The sequence below is a fragment of the Solanum verrucosum genome, unplaced genomic scaffold (assembly GCF_900185275.1).
Source record: "Solanum verrucosum unplaced genomic scaffold, falcon-dt-bn FXZP01000092.1, whole genome shotgun sequence".
Classification (NCBI taxonomy): domain Eukaryota; kingdom Viridiplantae; phylum Streptophyta; class Magnoliopsida; order Solanales; family Solanaceae; genus Solanum; species Solanum verrucosum.
In genome coordinates this window covers 1,718,014-1,728,435 of record NW_026020351.1, presented here as the reverse complement: position 1 = coordinate 1,728,435, position 10,422 = coordinate 1,718,014, and the positions used below count along the sequence as shown (strand labels likewise).

Below are 10,422 nucleotides of genomic sequence, written 5' to 3'. Positions count from 1 at the left end.
CTTCTACCGAGGAAAGGATGATAATGGTGAGGCAGTGCTCGATACTATTACGGGAGGTTCGTATGGTGAATGCACTTTTGCATAAAATACAGAGAAAATGGAGAAGATATCTTGAAATAATAAAGCTTGGAGCAACAGAAAGTCAAACACTATGAGGAGCACATTTGTCATTCAAGCTAAAAATAACCAGCCCGCAGATGAGATTCGCGAGGAGATGGCACAAATAAGAACTGAACTAGGGTTGTTGTTAAAGCACGTGACTGGAAGAGCGGAGAAGGTGAATGTTGTGAACTATTTGACTTGAACTCCACCACCGGCAGAGGAGTATTATTTTGAAGAGGATGCTTATGCGGTGAATGAGAAGACAGGGGGTTTTCGACCAAATGCCCAAAGTTCCAACACAGATAATTGGTGCCAAGGTCAAGGAAACTGAGGTGGGAACTATGGCAATTACAACCACGAGGGTCAATATGTCCAGGATGGGAACTACAATCGCGACAACAATTACAACTGAAACAACTATGGCAACATAAACGATCGGGCTGGACCTTATGTTCCTCCTCAAAATTGGGATTCTGCTCCTAGGGAAGTTAGAGGTAATATGTCATGTATTGAGGATATGATGCAGAAAATGATGAGGAGGTTTCATGCGACTGATGAGAATGTGAAGGAGATGCAAAATGACTTGTCCGGTATTGGTCAAAAAGTTGACGCCCACGTAGTGTCGATCAAACATCTTGAGCTACAGATGACTCAGTTGTCGACTACAGTAAACCCACATCAACCTGGCACACTTCCTAGTAATACTATTCAAAATCCAAAGAATGATGGACATTGCATAGCAGTCACGACTCGAGGAGGTAAGCAGACCATTGATCCACCTATGTCGTATGGGTTAGAAAGTGATGCTAGTAAAAGATAATGATATTGTTGAGGTAACTGGAGAGTCCGAGAATGCGACAGAGAAGGATGAGGAGGTAACTTAGAAAGTTGTCCCCATACCCAGACCTCCACCTCCTTTCCCACAAAGGTTAGTGAAAAAGACTGAAGAAAGCTAATACCGAAGGTTTATTAGCATGTTGAAGCAACTTTCCATCATTGTTCCGTTGATAGATGCTTTGGAGCAAATGCATGGGTATGCAAAATTTATGAAGAATATGGTGGGCAAGAAAAGGGTCGTGAGCTTCGAGGATGATGATAGATTGCAACATTGTAGCGCTATTGCTACTAGGTCCCTTGTGCAGAAGAAGGAGGATCCTGGTGCCTTTACTATTCCACGTACCATTGGGTTGTTGCATTTTGCTGAGGCATTGTGTGATCTTGGGGCTAGCATTAATCTGATGCCATTGTCGATTTACAAAAAATTAGGTTTGGGAGATCCAAAATCGACTGCGATGTGATTGCTCATGGCCGACAGAACTGTGAAGAGGCCCATAGGTGTGCTCCATGATGTACTAGTGAAAGTGAAGTCGTTCATCTTTTCAACAGATTTTGTGATTCTTAACTGCGAGGTTGATTTTAAGGTTCCCATCATTCTTGGGAGATCTTTTTTAGCTACAGGACACTCTTTGGTTGATATGGAAAAGGGGCAGATAAAATTTAGACTGAACAATGATGAGGTGACTTTCAATATTTGTAGGTCTATGAAGCAAAGTAGTGAGCTCCAATCGGTATCGGTGATAACCTATAGAATTGAGAGTGTTTCTGAGGTGCAGGTTGAGGAGAGACTAGGTGTTGAGGTATTATAAGCGGTTGTGATGCACTTCGACAGTGATGGTATTAAAGAGTATGATGAGCTAGTCGTCGTACTTGATAAGTGTGATATCGGTCAAAACCAAAGAAGTTGGAATTGGATATGAAAAATTGTGAGTCCCCATCGACACGACCGTCTGTTGAGGAGGCACTGAAATTAGAGCTTAAGGCTCTACCACCGCATTTGAGGTACGTGTTCTTGGGAAAAGATGATACTTTACTGGTCATTATTGAGGCTGATTTGAATGGGCAACAAATAGAGTGTTTGGTTGCCGTATTAAAGAGGTTCAAGCAAGCCATTAGGTGGACTATTGCAGATATTATTGGGATACCTCCCGGTATTTGTTCTCATAAAATCCAACTCATGCTGGATCACAAGCCTAGTATTGAGCACCAAAGCAGATTAAATATGCCTATGCAAGAGGTAGTTAAAAAGGAGATTATCAAGTGGTTGGATGCCGGAGTTATTTATCCCATTGCCGATAGTAGTTGGGGGTGTCCAGTTCTGTGTGTGCCCAAGAAAGATGGCATTACTGTGGTTCCTAAGGAGAGAAACGAGTTTGTTCTGATGCAGCCCGAGACTGGATGGAGAGTCTACATGAACTACCAGAAGTTAAATACTTGAACAGAAAAAGACCATTTCCCTATGCCATTTATGGATCAGATGATGGATAGACTGGCGGGTAAAGGTTGGTATTGTTTTCTTAACGGTTATTCGAGCTATAATCAGATTTCTATAGCTCCAGAAGACCAAGAGAAGATCACCTTCACTTGCCCTTATGGGACATTCACCTTCAAACGGATGCCATTTCGATTGTGCAATGCTCCAGCAACCTTCCAGTGTTGTATGATGTCAATATTCTCTGATATGGTGGAGGACACTAGTGAGGTGTTCATGGATGATTTCTCGGTGGTGGGTGACTCTTCTGATCGTTGTCTTGATCATTTGGTCGAGGGGCTTAGGAGGTGTGAAGATTGCAATCTAGTGCTCAATTGGGAGAAATACCATTTTATGGTGAAGAAGGTGTAGTGCTAGTTCATCGAATTTCTGATAAGGTCATTGAGGTAGATAAAGCGAAAGTTGAGGTAATAGAAAAACTTCCTCCATTTATCACTGTAAAAGGTGTTAGGAGTTTTCTTGGGCATGCAGGTTTTTATAGGATGTTCATCAAAGATTTCTCAAAAATTGAACATCAGTTGTGCAAACTGCTCGAGAAGGAGTGTAAGTTCTATTTTGATGATGCTTGTCTAAGAGCATTTGGAGAGTTGAAGGAGAAGTTAGTTACTGCACCTATCATTATTTCACCCTATTGGGGACAACAATTTGAGGTAATATGTGATGCCAGTGGAGTGGCGCTTGGTGTGGTATTGGGACAGAGGTGAGAGAAAACTCTCCATCCTATTTACTATGCTAGCAAAGCTCTAAATGTGGCCCAAAAGAATTATACGGTAATTGAACAAGAGCTTCTTGCGGTGGTTTTCATATTCGAAAAATTTTGATCCTACCTCCTTGGTACTAAGGTCATAGAGCATATTGACCATTCTGCATTGAGGTATTTGATGGCGAAGAAGGATATGAAACCAAGGTTGATTAGATAGGTATTATTGCTACAAGAGTTTGACTTTGTGGGGAAGGATAGAAACTGAACTGAAAATCAAGTTGCCGATCACTTGTCCAGATAAGAGAAAGAGGCAATGCTAAAGCTTGTTGATATGGCTGAAATCAATGATGATTTTCCGGATGAACAAGTATTGGTTGTATCTCATGATTTGATTCCTTGGTTCACAGAATTTGATAAGTATTTGGCAAGTGATTTGGTGCCTCCGGATTTGTCTTCTCACCAAAGTAAAAAGTTTATGCATGATGTGAAGAAGTTCTTTTGGGATGAGCCTCATTTGTATCGTAGTTGTGCCGATGGGATTATTCGTCGCTATATGCCAGAGGTCGAGATGATGGGTATACTAGAGGCGTGTCATTCATCGCTTGTTGGTGGGCATCATAGTGGTGTTCGGACTGCGCATAAAATTTTGCAGTGTGGGTACTACTGGCCCACCATCCACCAAGATGCTCATGATTTCGCCAAGTCTTGTGACCGTTGCCAAAGAGAAAAAGGAATTTCAAAGAGGGAAGAGCTTCATATGAATCTGATATTGGTGATTGAGTTGTTTGATGTATGGGGCATTGATTTCATGGGTCCTTTGGTGAGCTCACATGAGATGAAGTATATTCTTGTTGCGGTTGATTATGTGTCAAAATGGATGAAAGCAGTTGCGCTCCCCAACAATGAAGGTAAAAGTGTCACTACATTCTTGAAAAAGAATATCTTCTCCAAATTTGGTACACCTAGGGCAATTATCAGCGATGGAGGTTCCCATTTTTGTAATAAGTTGTTCAAAGCGCTACTTGAAAAATATGGAGTCCACCACAATGTAGCCACTCCTTACCATCCGTAGACTAGTGGGCAAGTTGAAGTGTCTAATGGAGAGATCAAACAGATTTTGGCAAAGACTGTGAATGCCAATAGAACGGATTGGTCAAGGAAGCTTGATGATGCTCTATGGGCCTATCATACCGCATTCAAGACTGCTATAGGTATGTCTCCCTACCAACTTGTATATGGAAAGTCTTGTCACTTACCGGTAGAGTTAGAGCATAAGGCAATGTGGGCGATGAAGAAACTTAATTTGGATTGGGGAGCTGCATCAAATCAAAGGTTAAATGACTTAAATATGCTTGATGAGTTTCACCTAAAAGCATATGAAAGTTCAGCCTTGTACAAAGAGAAGATGAAGAGGTATCATGATCAACGAATTGAAAAGCACGAATTTGTTATGGGTGATCTTGTGCTTCTATGCAACTCTAGGTTACACTTATTTCTAGGTAAACTCAAGTCCAAATGGACCGGGCCATTTTCACTCACGAAGGTGTTGCCCAATGGTGAGGTCGAGCTTGAGAATAGTGAAGGAACAAGGTACATGGTAAATGGACAAAGGATCAAGTTCTATCTGGGAAACATAGAGAGTGTGCAAGAGGTTGTTGAGACCTACTATCTTGATAAAGTCTAACTAATCAAAAGGCACGCGTCGTGCTGTGACATTAAATCAAGCATTGGTTGGGGGCAACCCAAGATGTACAATCTAACCAACAATAGGTTTTGTTTTGCATCTAGTAGTTTCTTTGGTTAATTATGTCTTTGTACTCAGGTGTTTTAATTTCTTGGTTAGTGTTGGCTAGATATAGCATAGGGTCCGTATCTAAAAAGTGTCCAAAAAATGTAAAAAGAATAGCCTAATGGTTGCTACACGTACAGGTGCGCAAGGCAAAATCTACAGAAAATGGTCTGGTGCAGAGGTCTACGGACCCCATCGACGGTCTGTAGTTCATTCTACTGACCGTAAATGGCATCTGTAGATCCCAGGTAAGTGTCTGAAATTATACAAAGTGTGAAGGTGATCTACGGTCCCCATCTACGGACCGTAGATCGACCTAAGCGTGGTCTCATAGGTCCAACCCTAGCTTAACCAGACCCATCCGCTTGTTGATGATTCTTCGGCGCTAAGCACCACAGGTTTGCTTCACCCAAATCCATTAACTTTTACTGCTTTTTGTGTGCATTAGGAAAAATTGCACCTATTTTTGTTGGGGTGGGGTAAATGGATTGTGAGTGATAGGATGAAGTCTGAGTAACCCAACTCATAATCCTCTCTTGGGGTTTTCTTGCATGTGTTCTTTTCCCCCAAGAGACTGCTTAATTTTTTTTGAACCGGTATGTTTAGGACTATATGTGTAGAAGCATAATAAAGAATGATAGCATAAGTATGATAGCATGAGCTTGTTGAAAAAATTATACCCATCCAAAGATATTGAAATTTGTGCTAAAAGTTGTAGACTAGAATAAGTTGAATGTGTTGGCTCTGAGTATGACATGATAATGACAAATTTGATTTCATGACTTAAGCTAATAACTTGAACTAGGTAATCTGATAATCTGATAATGGAACTGTGTGCCAAGAGTGTGCAAGAATCATTGGTTGTTCAAACAAGTGGTGCCAATCTAGAACTTGTCCGGTTAGTCCTGCGAAGATAATCTACTCTAGAGGCTAGGAAGTGATCATAAGCAATTGTTCTGAATAGTCAACTAAATGCCTAAAAGAATCCGACCAAATGAAAATGAATGTTCCCGTTGATCCAAATGCTTTGAGCCTAAAAGAGACCATTTCTTTCTAAACTCGTAACTCACCTTCCCATAATCTATTGTTTTGGCCCCGGTCCCTCCTTGGAAATGTGCACCTCAACTTAGGTCAAAAGCCTAAGTTGAGGGTGGCTAATGCAAAGAGTGACCTCAATCTTGGCCTTGATCCGACATCGGGTATTGTGCACCTCAACTAAAAAATTTCTTAAGTTGAGGGTGGTTATGAAAGGGGAAATATAAAGAAAAATGGGTATGAAAAGAATTTGGTGTTGTAAAATAAAAAATAGAGGGGGATTTGATTTTGTGCGAAAGAAAGTGAGCAAAACTAAAGAAAAGAAGAAAAAGTAAGAAAAAGAAGAAAAGTGAAAAAATAGAAGAGCTACAAAGTTGAAAGTCACATCAATGATGGAAAAGAATCAAGGGAAAGAGAAGAAAAAGGTAGGATGTCAAAAATAGGGCAAAAAGAGGTAGAAAAGCGTAATGTAATGTCAAGGAGGACAAAAAGTTACTAAAAGTACCCAAATGTACCACACTTGACCCTGAGCCTACGTTACAAGTCAAGAAAGTCCTATAGTGATCCTAGAACCTAATTGGAGAGTCTAAGCAGTGAAAATAAGGGCAAGCCTATGGAAATTGAGCACTACTTGTAATTGAAGTTACTTCTGAGCGTGAGTGTTGAATGAATCCTTGTACTTAAAATCATATTTATTGTGTGAAAAAAGAGATTTCGTTTGAAGTAAGGGCACTGGTGACATTGTTGGAAAGTTGGTACCTTGGCGATAGTAGAACAGTGTATGTGGTGAGTTGATTGGTGGATCTGTGTCATATTTTGATCCGTACAAATTAGCTTGTTGAGTCTAAGAGAACAATTTTTGCACCCGAAAAGAGAGTTGGGATAGAGATCCATGTGATTGCTTGTGCTTAAATTGCTTACTTCTACACAAGTGTCGTTTAGAGTCTTAGTGTGTCGCTTGAGGACAAACAACAATTTTAAGTTGAGTTTGTTGATGTACCATGAGTTTACGGTATTTTTGATACATTTCAATTGAGAGTTATGTGTGTCTGGGGCTATTTTGTATTAGTTTATATGTATTTTTCTCATGTTTGCAGGGAATAGGTTCAAGCGCGGAAACTTGAAGACACAACTGAAAGAAGTGCAGAAAAGGGCATCTACGGAGGCAACTTACGGACCGTAGGTCCAGTTACGCCCCGTAGATGATAGTCGTAGACGGGCAGGAAAGGCATTGCTGAAGATCAGGGAATTATTGACCAAGTGTGGAACCACCGTTGTGACTTACGGACTGTAGATTGATCTACGGACTGTACTGTTGCTCCATCAAATCATTTAGAGATTCGTTCGAGTACCTGATGGTGAAAAAAATCCAACTGTGGAGTTATGGAGAAGAGTTACGGACCATAGATCGACTTACGGTCCGTACTGTTAAATTGTCGATTGCGACAGAGATTTTGCAGATTTTGAAGAAAGAAAAATTGCCTAAGCCCTGAGCCACGGAAGGGACCTACGGACCGTAGATCGACTTACGGACCGTGGGTCAGTCTCGTAGAATGAAGACGCGTCCTGCAGCTTTACTTTCTTATTTCGTTTCCTGTTTAGTTAGGACTTATTTTTCTATATACATGGTATGTAAACATCGTTTTTGAAGATTAGACATTATTATTTTTGTTCTAGTTTTTTGACTTGGGAGATTAACTTGCAACTTTAGCAATTCTTAATTTCCTAAGCACGTTTTGGTGATTTATACTTTGAAATTTAAGTTGAAATTCTGGGATTATTCTACTGTACTACGTAAGTTCATGATTTTTTCTTCGAACATTATGAATTGTTTTCTTGCTAATATGGGTAAATAAATCCACAACTAGAGTTGTGGGAACCATGAGCGATTAACGAGGTATGAATAGTAACTAAGTAATTCTCGAATAGTGTTTTGCATGCATTGATAATTCTTTCGTCTAGAAATCTTTTTAACGGTGCGCAACATTAGAACTGGCCTTGTTGCTACTTGCCGGACCAAGGAGGTACTTAATAAGAAAAGAATTATCAACATAGATTTATTGTGATACTATCTAATAGAATTAATGTTGATTGGTGCTAGGGTGAAAGCTAAGCCATACATCGATGTGACGTCTAATATGAGGTAATGGTAAGGGTTAGTAAATTATACACACGTAGCCGAAGAAAGGTGCGGGGTGAAATTCTTTAGATGCCGTACATAACGTATGCCTTCGCATCTAATACACTAGGAAGGAATTGTTATTACCAGGATTACAGAGTTACGAGCTTATGGGGAACACGTATGCCCTAGTTTCTTTCCCAATTTGATAACAACAAAAGTTTGAATCTTGCTTTTCAATTACCTTCATAATTTCCAAAATTTGTTACACAAACGCCCCCCCCCCCCCCCCGTTTTACTTATTTGTCTCAGAAATACGTTGGCTAAACGAATATAATCGTTATTGAACTTAAGTCTAAACCATATTCCTCGTGGGATCGACCCCAACCTACAAGTTGGGTTCTTTACGTGATAACGATCGCTTATGCTTCTAAAAAGAGGTGTAATTTGAGTGTATCAAAATGCAATTTTAAAAAGGAAAAAGAGAGTTCCCACATTGTCCAATTCTGATTTTTGATCTTCAACATTCTAAACATTCTTGTGACACTTTTTCAGTAGAGATTTAGGGTTTGTTTGATTTTTAGCTTCAATTTGAGCATTTGGAGACATGTGGATTGTTGCCCAATTTGATGGAAAACATAGTTGGTAACAATTTGTTGTTCTTTATTATGTTTGGCTTAAACCCCCATTCTTGGGGTTGTGATTATGTAGTTGAATGTTTCGATTAGCTATTGTTGATTTGCAGTGGGTTCAATTAGTAGTTTGTGTTTTAATTGAGGAATTGTAGTTGCAAATGCAATTCTAGTTCAAGTATTCTAAGCTTGCTTGAGGAAGAAGTATTAGAGTTAAAACTATTAGTTGATGATTGTAGTGATTGTGTTGTTGCGGATTTAGCTTGAGAAAGTGGTTCTTAATGCAATTCAATAAATCTAGCTTGAAAAAGTAGATTGATTAAGGTATTGGGCTGCTAATTTGTGTTGCTTGTCGAGGTTCGAAAGAACTCGCTCGATTCGTGATAGTTGATTGAGAAATGTCTATGGAACCTAAAGCCTAACCTACCTACGTAGTTTCAAAGATACTCTCTCTACTTGTTTACTTCAAGTTATTTGTAGTTATTAATTCTTCACCCAAATTCTCCCATCTGACGTTAATTGTCAAAGGCTTTTCATTTACTTTATTGTTGCGAAAATATCTACATCTACAAACTTTTAGAACACCATTCTACTTCGTAATCGAATTCGTTACAATATCACTCCCTGTGGAATCGACCCCAACTCATAGTTGGTCTTATACTGAGCGTTATCAGTTATTCTCATTTCTTTTTCTGTGTCCCTACTCTAGCTTGAGGTATTTAGTTCCTCATGGTTTACTCCTTTTATGGCATCTGTCTTAGATATTCCCATACTTTCCTCATTTATGCATGTACACAAAAAAGTTTGTTTTTGAGGAAATGAGTTAGTTTATTGATTTCTTCATGTTTATGTGCATTGGAGTATGAGTTGCATAATAGATGATATGAAATGATGTTTTGAACATGCTTTAGCTTGGACTTGATGTTTCCTTCTCGTATATGTGCATTTATAGGATTGCATGCATGTTGGACTGTTAGGTTTGAGTTCCTACCTTCCTTATGATGTTTATAATCACACACGAGGATGAATGTTGCCAAGGGGGAGATATTGTAACACCTCAAAATAGAGAAGGCTAGAAAAGAGGAAAAGAAGCAAGTCAGCAGCCCAAAACTAGGCCATGGGACCCTCTATGGATCCCTTGAAGGGCCATGAAGGGGACCACGGCTCATGATGGGGTTCGTGAAGACTTGCCAGAACTGCGAGGGCCAGCGTCCCTCCGACGGAGGCCTAGACAACACGTAGGGAGGTTGACGGGTCGTGGTGGTGGTCGTCAAGTGGTCCCTCCCTTTGCCACTGGTCAAGGACCACGATGGTTGTCACGGCTCATGGAATCCTTGATAGGCCATATAGGCCATCGTGAGGTAGGGTACGTCAGCTTTAAGACATGGGTTTTTGGGTATTTTCCAAGTTATTTTAATTTAATACCATGTCGTTTTACACTTTACCCAACGCCATGTATAATGGTCGCCCAATTTAATTCAGTCTTTCAATTTCCCATAAGAAGAACAAATTCATCCTCCCCAAATATTTGTCTATCTAGAAGAAGAAGGAGGGGAGGTGGAGGAGGAGGAGGAGGAGTAGGAGAAGGAGAAGAAGAAGGAGAAGGAGAAGGAGGAGAAGAAGAAGAAGAAGAAGAAGAAGAAGAAGAAGTGGAAGAAGAAGAAGTGGAAGAAGAACAAGAGGAAGAAAAATAAGAGAAAGATGAATAAGAAG

The 10,422-nt window shown here is 40.0% G+C and overlaps 1 pseudogene; it reads left to right on the top strand.

The window, feature by feature from the left end:
• The first annotated feature begins 1,406 nt into the window (after positions 1 to 1,406).
• LOC125837503 (uncharacterized) overlaps positions 1,407 to 10,422 on the top strand; it is a 17,100-nt pseudogene continuing 8,084 nt past the window's right edge.